Consider the following 10,856-nt stretch of genomic DNA (forward strand, 5'->3'; position numbering starts at 1 on the left):
TATCTTTAACCTCTTTGCATGTCACTAATATTCTTGATGCTGTTTTAAACCCCTTATATTGTAAAGTACATTGTAAATCTAGGAAAGTCCATAAAACAAATAGGCAGCTTAAAGAATTTTGCATAAAATGAACACCCATAGCATCACTCCTCGTGCCAGCAAATAGAATATTTTGAGCATCCCCGAAAACCTCTACCTGCTCATACAACAACGCTTTTAGTGGAGGTGTAACATTCGTTTATGGCTGAACAAAAATGTGTCGTTTTCTACTGCCTTTTAAATTGTAGTTCTGGGGGCGCCTGGGTGGCGCAGTCGGTTAAGCGTCCGACTTCAGCCAGGTCACGATCTCGCGGTCCGTGAGTTCGAGCCCTGCGTCAGGCTCTGGGCTGATGGCTCGGAGCCTGGAGCCTGTTTCCGATTCTGTGTCTCCCTCTCTCTCTGCCCCTCCCCCATTCATGCTCTGTCTCTCTCTGTCCCAAAAATAAAAATAAAAAACGTTGAAAAAAAATTAAAAAAAAATAAATTGTAGTTCTGTATATATAAATAACTTCTCAGAGTTAATCTGTCAGACATTACACTGCGTTTATACAGTTGGCTGTAGCAATTAAAATAGTGTCGTGCTGGGTCATGAGTGAAGGTCGACAGTGGGAATCCAGGACTGTTGCACGGCTCAGGTGATGAGCTGTGAGGTCGTCTATTACTAATAGTTGGGTTTCCTACGAATCAGGGCAGATTTGGAAATTAGGCAGGTCTCGAAATTCAGGGCAAATGCAAGGAGTCAGGTGGTTTGAAGACATGATTATCGCACGAGGTATCACTCTGAGGAGAGGGTTTTCGACCCTCCCACCATCTTTATAATTTTCATTGCATCTCAAAGCCCTCATGGGACTTGGTGGTTTAGGTGCCCTGATTACCGCATGGCTCTTGTAGTGAAGGCTTAGATCATACATCTTTGAAGGCTGAAATTCTTCGGTGTAGGGTTATAACTGTGATTGTAAACTTTCGTAATTTTGTGTCACCTTTAAGTGCTTGCAGTACCAAATAAGAGAAAACTTAGTGGCTCAAGAAAAAAGAGATTTGCTTCTGTTTTTTTTTTTTTTTTTGTACCAAACAATAAGTGTAAAACTTTTGGCGTTGGTTCAATAGCTCTAAAATGTCAGAACTTATTCGTTGCCTTATGGTCACAAGACAGCTACTGTGGCTCTAGACTTAGCCCACTCAAGCCAAGTCAAGGGTGTGATAGCCACACCCTACCCTTTTGAGCAGGAGAACGGGAGCATTCCCCACATACTGCCAGCAGAATATGGCTTCATTCTCATTGGCCAGAAGGATGTCGCTTGGCCTTTTCGCTGAGCCCTACAATGCTCAGCAACATGTTTTTTTCTTTTCTTTCCTTTTTTTTTTTTTTTTTTTTTTTTTGTCATCAAGGCCGGATGTCACTTCTGGTTCGGTGTAGTACATCATAGGAACAATACATACAGGAAGAGGTCAGATACCAAGGCAGCCTTGAGAATTCAAGACCTTTCTAAATTTCTAGAAACTTTTTGAAGGACTTTAGACTTCAGCAGAGTGTAAATATGGAGTTTGAGCCAATCTTATTTAGATCTCAGGGATCAAAGACACCTCATTCAACATCCGAATTATGTGGCTGGTGCTCAGTGGGAGATTGAGAGGAAAAGGGCAGTTCCCCCTCTGGGATAAAAAGATGGTTATTTTTGAGAATAAGAGATGAAAGGAAAATGGGGGACTTACCGCCTGATAATCTTGATCTTTTCTAGGAGTAGTGGAAATCACCTGCCAAGATTATAGCAGGTTTGAAATGGAACTGGTGACGAGAAATTGGTGAGAGATTTTAGAGGATTCATTACGGGAAGTCTCATAAAGATGGCAATAACTGAACAAGAAAGATTGTGGAGCATAAACAAAGATCCATTTTTAAATCAAATAGCCAGACATTAGTGAATCCTAATGATCACGGTCTTTTGCCTTGCTGTAATATCATTTCAAGGTACCTCAATTATAATGTAAAAAGTGAGAATTATCCCTTACTGGAGAGAGAGTCTACTTGGTTTGGTGGGAAATTTATTGGTATAGCTGATCATGGCAAAATCCACTGTGCTCCTGAACCCTGGGAGTGTGTGTGTGTGTGTGTGTGTGTGTGTGTGTGTGTGATGGAGAGTTAACACACGGTCAGTGGAAGGTTTTGAGAGACTGGAAATCCTAGTGAGGGCAGACTGCCTATTTTAGTGGAAGTCCAAGGCGAGAGAGTTCAAAAATAAGGAGGGTGTAATAAATTACAACAGTGCTTTTCATTTACTGCTGACTAGTACATTCTGGGCTTTTAAAGGCAGATTCAATCCTCAGAGTGAAAAAGGGAAGACTTACAACCTGGGCGTGTCCTTAGTGGCTGATACCTTCCTTTTTCTTTCCTTTCCTCATTCTCTTTTCTTTCCTCCCCCCCTCTTCCCTCTTCTCCCTATTCCTCTATCCCCCATTCTATCCCCTTCTCCTTCTTCACTTTCTTCTTTTCAAAAGTGTGTATTAGTTGCTTACTCTGACATGTTTTTATGTGTTATAGATACAGTGGTGAGCAGACCAGACATATTCCTCCTGTTGGGACTTACCGAAAGCGCCAAACTCATAGACTGTACCTTGAAGAGCAGTGGAAAAGGAGGCAGATCTTGGGATGGCCCGCGGGGAGTGGTGAAGGTGACAAGAAGTGGTGAGATTGCAGATTTTGATGGAAGAGTGTGCAGGCTTGCTCTGGGTTAGGTGTGTCCCGTAAGGGGAAGAAAGGACTTAGGCCTGTCACCGAGGTTCCACTAGCTCTGTCGGACCATGTGACCGGACATAAGTCAGAATGACAAATGGGATAAGGAATACATTTTTGCCTTTGGATGCAGAGCAACCTTGGCATTGATTTAATTACTCTAATGCTCTGACGTGTTTCTGATCCTAGGAGGGTGACATCTGCATTGCTCCCAGTGGTGTCAGGAAGGCACTCCCGGGGGTGGCTCCTGGTGTGGAGGGATGGACTTCATATGCGCAGAAGTCAGACAGTCCTGCAAAACCGCAGGGTCCTCCTGAGGAGAGGAACCCAGACCCTGGCTGACCCAACATGGCCGTGTCAGTCGCCTGGAGGAAGAGAGGGAAAAGCTGAGCGAAATTAGGGAGGGATCCTTTTTCCTCACTGCTCCAGCTTCTTTCCTGCTGAGGGTATTCACTGAGCCCTTGGCCTCTCTACTCCTTTCCCCTGAGCGGCTATTCCAGTGACAGATTTGGGGAGACTAAATTGGACAGGGTCACCTGTGCCCTTCACCCTCTGGAGGCCGAGTGACAGGCAGGATTGTCATTCCTTGCCCCTGCTCGTTCCTGCCTGGCTGGGTTAAGTTTGGCCAAATCTGGGTTTAATGCCAGGAAGCCCATGTGACTCTCAAAGTAAGGGATTTCCTCTGCCTTAGCCTTTATTAGTTCTCAGAGTGATTCGCAGGCATCTGTCGGCCACGCCTGGATCTTCTATTTTAGTTCACTCAGAACAGAGGCGAGGGAGAGGAGCGCCGTGGAGGAGGTGCCCCAGGGAGCGAAACAGCGATGATGCTCACCCCACCTTCTTCTGTTTCATAGAAGTTTCTGAACGCGCTCACACAGGCCATCTCATCGATGGCCCCCATTTTGCAGGTGAAGAAATTCAAGTTTATAGCAGTTAAATAGCTAAAAGTTGCAGTGAGATAAGATATCCAGGTCTCCTGCCTACTAAACAAATGTTTTGTCTTTCTTGTATCTTCAACTACGTTGGGTGTATATTAAGGATACGTTTCCTCTGCATCACCGGGGTGAGTCATACCTTCATCAAAGTTTGCACAGCCCCGCAGGGAACCTCAGTCAAACTGTGAAAAAAAAAAAAAAAAAAAAAAGCTCGCCTCTATATATCTTAGGAGTTAAAGCCTCGCACATCATTCATTCATCACTCACTTGAAATAGGTCAGATTTTTCATTCTCGTCTGAAATGCATTCAAACACATTTCCGTTGAGGGCTGCCCTTCGCGCAGTTTTGCGTTTGTTTGTTTGTTGAAAGTGCTGGATTTTGGTATTGGTTTTGTTATGTTTGTCATCCGGTGCTATTTGTGACTCAACGAGGAAATGAGTAGTCAAGTCCGCAAACTGTTGAAGAATTTCGACAGCAGCTGCTTTCTACCAAGTACCTTTTAATTCCTCCACCTTGGCAGAATGCGGTGTCTATCAATTGTCGCAAAGCCTTAGAAGTCTCCAGCTCCGCGGTGAAAACTCTGTTGTGCTTATTTTTATGTGAGGGGAAACCTAACACGGTGAGCACCCAGGAGAGTCCTTACGGGCAGATAGCACTGGAACATTGCCACGTGGCAGTAAACTCTTATCTCCAGCCAAGACCCATCACCACAAATAGAAGGAATGCGAATTAGCCGCGGAGCCTGTGCATTTACTATTAAGAGCAACTGTGCAATCTAGTTTTCAAGACCCACGCTACCCAAACACATTTTTCTGCATTACATAATGTTATCATTTAAATATTGTCGTTCGAATGGGAAGCCCAGCTGTGCATATCAGGACACAGCTGTCGGGTTGAGGTGCACACAAGCCATCTGGTGCTTGGTTCTGGGTGGTTAAATTCTAGCCAGGGATTTAACTTCATATCCAGCTGTGATAAAGTAAATTGAAAGCTGCCTATTATTCTTCAGAAATCGCTCCTCTGGGACAGTCCTCAGAAATAAATTTTAGCCAGAGGTAACATTGACTGGTTCTACACTTTCGGTTACGGCGTTGGCCAAACTAAAGGCAAACAAAAAATTGTTCGGTCGTTTCATTGTCTTTGTGGGAAATAAAGCAGAAGAGCTGAAGAGAACGGAGCTGTTCAGTCTTCTTCAGATTATTTGTGGAGGGGGCCGCACCTGCCGTCGAACGGACTTTCTTCGTCTCTCTGGGCGCGATGGGAGGAAGAGCCAGGTGATGTGTAAAGGCCGAGTTGGACAACAAAGGCAGTGATCGTTCTGTCGGTAGCCATGAGAAGTAGGAGGGAGCAACAACATTTTTCACAGTAGTCATTGCCGTGGTCAGGTCCACCCCTTTCCCTCTTCCAGCTGTGTTCAAGGGGTGGATCTTCAAGTGCCGCCTTGACCTTTTGTGAGTATATTTAATCACGAAATCTCGAGAAAGAAAAAGACCTTGACAAATTAGACTGCTCCGGTGTCTTGAGGCATTTCTGTGTATCACTTCCTGTATTATGGAATTAATCCCTATCGCTTTTTAACATCTTCAAAGGAACAGACTTTTATTATAACTTATTGCAATATTTTACTTACTCAATGCCTCATAGATCATTTTCTCCAAAGCAAATGGCACTGATATGTATTCATTACTGAGCAGGGTAGAGTTATGGTATATATTCATGTACGTTAGCTGTCAAATAATTTAGCTGGCCTCAAGATGAAATGGCTTCCTCTTTTTTTAAAACAATATACTTTATTCTACTCCGTGTCTTCTAATTGGAAAAACTCACCTTTTCTCTCTAGATGGAACTTTCTTCTGAGAACCACAATTGCTTTTTTCTTTTTTTTAAATTTTTTTCAATGTTTATTTTCAAGAGAGAGAGAAAGAGAGAGCGAGAGCGCGACCATGAGCAGGGGAGGGGCAGAGAGAGAGGGAGACACAGACTCCGAAGCAGGTTCCAGGCTCTGAGCTGGCAGCGTGGAGCCCGACACAGGGCTCGAACTCACGAACTGAGATCTGACTAAGCCCCCCGGGCGCAATTGCTAGTTTAAACACAGAAAAAACTGAAGGTGGGTGTGTGTAGAGAAGCGATTCAGTAAAGACCCTTTGCTTTATTTTCTTTTCAAAATGTGTTTGGCGAAAATCTTCTGTCGGATGATGTGAGTAACTAGAACACACGGAGAAGGCTACGAATGCAAACATCTGATGTGTATACATTAATCAGGGTTCTCCCGGCAAACAGAACCATGAGGCTACAGATAAGTACAGAGATAAAAAGAGATTTATTATAGGCATTGGCTCACATGGTTTTGGAGGCTGAAAAGTCCCACAGTATGTGGTCTGCAGACCAAAGAGCCAGGAGAGCCTCCGGTGTAATTCAGTACTAGGCTACAGGCCAGAGAGCCCGACGCTGAGCCAGTGATCTTACTCACATCTGAGGTCAAAGGCCGAGGACCAGAAGCTCCACGGCGGGAGAGCAGGGGAAGGTGGACATCCCAGCTCAAGAAAAGAGAGAGAATTTGCCCTTCCTCCTCTTTTTTGTTCTTTTTGGCTCTCCACACATTAGGTGATCCTGCCCTTGTGGATCTTTTAGCCCTACTCAGTCAAATGCTCATTTCCTCCAGAAGCACCCTCACAGACATTCCCAGAAACAACATTTTACCGGAGTCCGGGGGTCCCTTAGGCTAGTCAAGTTGACACAGAAATTCATCACCACAGCGTAGTCAGGTTTGCTGGTTTATTTTGCTTTTGATTCTAAATACAGAGTTTAATAATAGGGAATTAAGTTTAAGACCTGTTTCTAGGGGCACCTGGGTGCCTCAGTTGGTTAAGCATCTGATTTCGGCTCAGGTCACGATCTTATGGTTCGTCGGTTCGAGCCCCGCGTTGGGCTCCTTGCTGACCGCTCAGAGCCTGGAGCCTGCTTGGGATTCAGATTCTGTCTCGCTCGCCCTCACTCTCGCTCTTGCTTTCTCTCACCTTCTCTGCCCCTCCCCCACTCATGCTCTGTTTCTCGCTCTGTCAAAAAAAAAAATAGAATAAAAAGATAGAATTGATCTCAGGATTATATATTCATTAGTGATTCCTCAAAAATAGCCATTTTAAAAGCATGGTTAATACTTTGAATACCCGATAAGAAATCCATCCCTCAGATTCTACAGGTACCCCACTCCATACCGTATTCCCTGGACTAAATGGGGCCGATAGTACCATTTTAAGCAACTCTGTGCAGCATGAAGGGCTGACCTCGACATGGTAGAAACATGAGACAAAAAGGAGTAACGGCAAGGAGAACAGGAAATTTACAAAAATTCTAAATTTACAAAGATTTGAGAGACATAGTATGCATCATATTTTATTCTCAAATTTAAACTGTGGATGGTTGTTGAGTTTTAGACTGTTCTTTTCAGCTCGAATACTTTAAAAAATAATTTTGTTTCCTGCTTCGGTACCTCGCGGTGTAGACAAATGAAAACTGAAAATTACCTGTACTTGGTGTTAGAGGTTTCATTATTGGACCTAGAAAATTAATTTTACCAAAGTCACCGTGATGTCTACAAGCCATCCAGTGATGGTAAATAGCCCTTCTTACAGCAAAAAGATGATAGACTGAGAAAAGTGTAAGGAAAACTAATATTTAGTGACTTTGGCTTTTCATCTTGTGTGTGTTATTTCTTTCAAAAATGGGATGTGGGCGTGACTCTCTTGACTGAGTGAATTTTAAAAGTACTTGAGATGAATGTGGATATTTATATAATCCCTATGTTGTGTTGTGAAACTGTCTGGGAAAAAATGAGTAGTGGTGGAAATGACTCAAGACGGCTTGATGTTTGTGTGAAGGGACCTGTTGTGGGGTCAGATGCTCTACAGTAGAAGGAATTTGTTGTTGTTGTTTTTAAATGTTTGTTTATTTTGAGAGAGACAGAAAGAGAGAGTGTGTGCCGAGGGGAGGGGCAGAGAGAGAGGGAGAGAGAGAATATCCCAAGCAGGCTCCATGCTGTCAGCACAGAGCCTGACGCGGGGCTCGATCCCATGAGCCGTGGGATCGTGGCCTGAGCCAACATCAAGAGTGGGACACTTAATGTCCCACATTAAGTGGGACATGACAGAGCCACCCACGGGCCCCTGTTGTTGTGTTCTCACTTGTCCTGACTTGGACGTGAGCTTCGTTTCCAGGCAGGAAACGGACTAGCACTTGTGGCATTGATGGTGCCGAAGCATGTCGGTATGTTCTGTTCTTTGTGCAGCAGTGACCGCGATGACGAGCAGCTGCCATCTATTGCGTGCTTACGGTGAACCCAGCACTACGCGAAGTGTTCCCTGTGTTAATTTATTAATCCTCTCAACACTATTATTACCCACACTGTGCAGGTGAGGAAAGACCCAGAGGGGTTAAGGAACTTGCCCAAATTCTCCTAGCTCGTAAACAGTACAGCCAGAATACAAATCCGTAATGTCTGGTTCCGGAAACCGTATCCTTTTATCCTAAATTATATTGCCTCCAAATTATGATTTGATGTTGTTTTATAACATATTATAGAATATATCTGATTGGGATCTCATAAACAACCAGGATTCAAAATAGGCAAATATGTAATGCACATGTCGTCTCTTTTTTTATTTTTTAATGTTTATTCATCTTAGAGAGAGAGAGAGAGAGAGCAATAGTAGGGAGAGGCAGGGAGAGAGGGAGACACAGAATCTGAAGCAGGTTCCAGGCTTTGAGCTGTCACTACAGAGCCTGGCGTGGGGCTGGGACTCATGGTTAGTGACCTGAGCCAAAGTCAGATGCTTAACAAACTGAGCCACCCAGGCGCCCCCCCCCCCCCACCCCGCCTCTTCTTAAATAACCAACCAAAGAAATGATGGTGTTTAGAATATGTTAAATATACTAGATTCACAATTCCCCAGGCTCCCAGGTTTTTTTTTTTTTAAGTCAAAGCCTTTTCATATTTTGGAAAGAACTTGAGGAAAGCAATTTGGAAGATAATGGAGTAAAAGGCAATAGAATCATTTAGGTACTAAATCATTAGTTACTAAAATGGGTGCTGGAGTATAGAGAACAGAGTGGTTTCGACTAGTAACGTTACCTCAATTATACTGAAATACGTTTAAAAAAGTTCTGAAAAATGAAGGACACAAGTTTCCACAAACTGTGTACCCTGAAGATGGTACAAAAGGAAATGACTTTTGCTCACAAAAAGGCAGCTCTGGTTTAGACGGAAGTAAATCTTTCCAGGATTCTGTGCAATAGATCAAAGCTGTAGAGACACAACTCAGGTACCTATTAAATGTTAACTGGATCCCTAAGATCCTTCCACCTCTGTGATTGTGTTGAACTTGACCAACAGTTGTGCTGTGCCCCCCCTACCCTTTAAACTGATGCAACTTAATTATAAGGGCTATGGTGTGTGTGTGTGTGTGTGTGTGTGTGTGTGTGTGTGTGTGTATAAACATGTAGACCAAAGATGGCTACATAACCATTGGGAAAATGGTATCATCAGCATCCTTTAGGAGCTGAATGGTGGTGTTTTTCAAGGCATTTTCAAGTCCTTCTGCATGAGGTGAACTTGTTACCAAAATCCAAGTTTGGCTGCCTGTCATTTAAGAGATGCGTTTTAATCGGAAAGGAATATGAGGTTTCTCTAGGAGACTGACCCAACTGGGGAGAAGGCAGACTCTTGTCTAAAGGCCAACTTTAAGGTTTCTGCCTGGCCCAAGGATTTTTAAAGGTGTCGAGGGCAGTTAATCAGTAAAGGATGTACATGGTCTGTAACATTTCTGGGTGCCGTGCAGACTCAATGGTGCCAGCCCCAGATGTTATCCCAGGGCTCCAAGATTGCGCACGGGGGTCTGGTTCATTAGCGCCTGGGAGTTGTACGAGGTCTGGTTTCTGTTTCATGACATGAAGTGCTCTGTTCTTCCTAAGAAATAACGCATGATTTATAGATACCCAAAGAAAGGTTAGTTAATCACTCGTGTGGTCTAAGGGTACTTGGAAAAGCTTAAAAACTACTGGGTTGGCCAGACAGGCCAAGACATCTTCCAACTCAATTCTTACCAAACAGGAATTAGTTATTCAAGGGTTAACCTCTTCATGGATTAGAGGCCTCTAGCCAAGTCGTAGTTTAGGTTAAGAGAAAACACATATTCTTTCTAGGAAAAATTGTAAGCATCGAGATTACCCTGTGGTGAAAGACGTGATCCTCTCTGAAGGAAAGATGTGAAGCTGGAGGTTTAACTTAAAACATATACGATGGCTTTATTACTACTGGTTTGGAAAGAGGAACAAAAGAAAGTTTGGGGCAAAACCGAAATGATCTGAAAACACTTACTTGAAGTTTATGCAAATGATACATTTCATGAAGTACTCCTCAATCGTATGTGCGGATCTATAACTTGCTAACCCTATAATCATCATGTTGCTATTAACTGAACTTTCCACAATTTCTAGGCCCATTCTTAGTTACAAAAGTTATGCAATTGGTAAAATAATGCTGTCAGGAGTATAAAGTATCACTTCATCATTTTTGCTTGTTTTTTATTTTTTTACTTTTTAATTTTTTTTGGGGGGGGGCATGAGCAAGCAAGGGAGGGGCAGAAAGAGAGAGGGAGAGAGAAAGAATCTGAAGCAGACTCCACACTGATAGCACAGAGCCTGAGGTGGGGCTGGAACTCAGGGACCATGAGATCATCACCTGAGCTGAAACCAAGAGTTGGATGCTTAACCGACTGAGCCATTCAGGTGCCCCCACTTATTTTGTAGAAATACAGAGATATAGGGGCGCCTGGGTGTCTCAGTCGGTTAACCGTCCGACTTTGGCTCAGGTCATGATCTTGCGGTTTGCGAGTTCGAGCCCTGCATCAGGCTCTGTGCTGACAGCTCAGAGCCTGGAGCCTGCTTCAGATTCTGTGTCTCCCTCTCCCTCTGCCCCTCCCCTGCTCATGCTCTGACCCTCTCTGACTTTCAATAATAAATAAACATTGAAAAAACATTTAAAAAATACAGAATATGACTTTGCAACACTGACCAAATCTCAAATATATACTTTAACTCATTTTATCTTCATAAACGTCTTTTAGAAGTTATCATTACTTTAACACTTCATTCT

Source organism: Acinonyx jubatus, chromosome B1 (assembly GCF_027475565.1).
Source record: "Acinonyx jubatus isolate Ajub_Pintada_27869175 chromosome B1, VMU_Ajub_asm_v1.0, whole genome shotgun sequence".
Taxonomy (NCBI): domain Eukaryota; kingdom Metazoa; phylum Chordata; class Mammalia; order Carnivora; family Felidae; genus Acinonyx; species Acinonyx jubatus.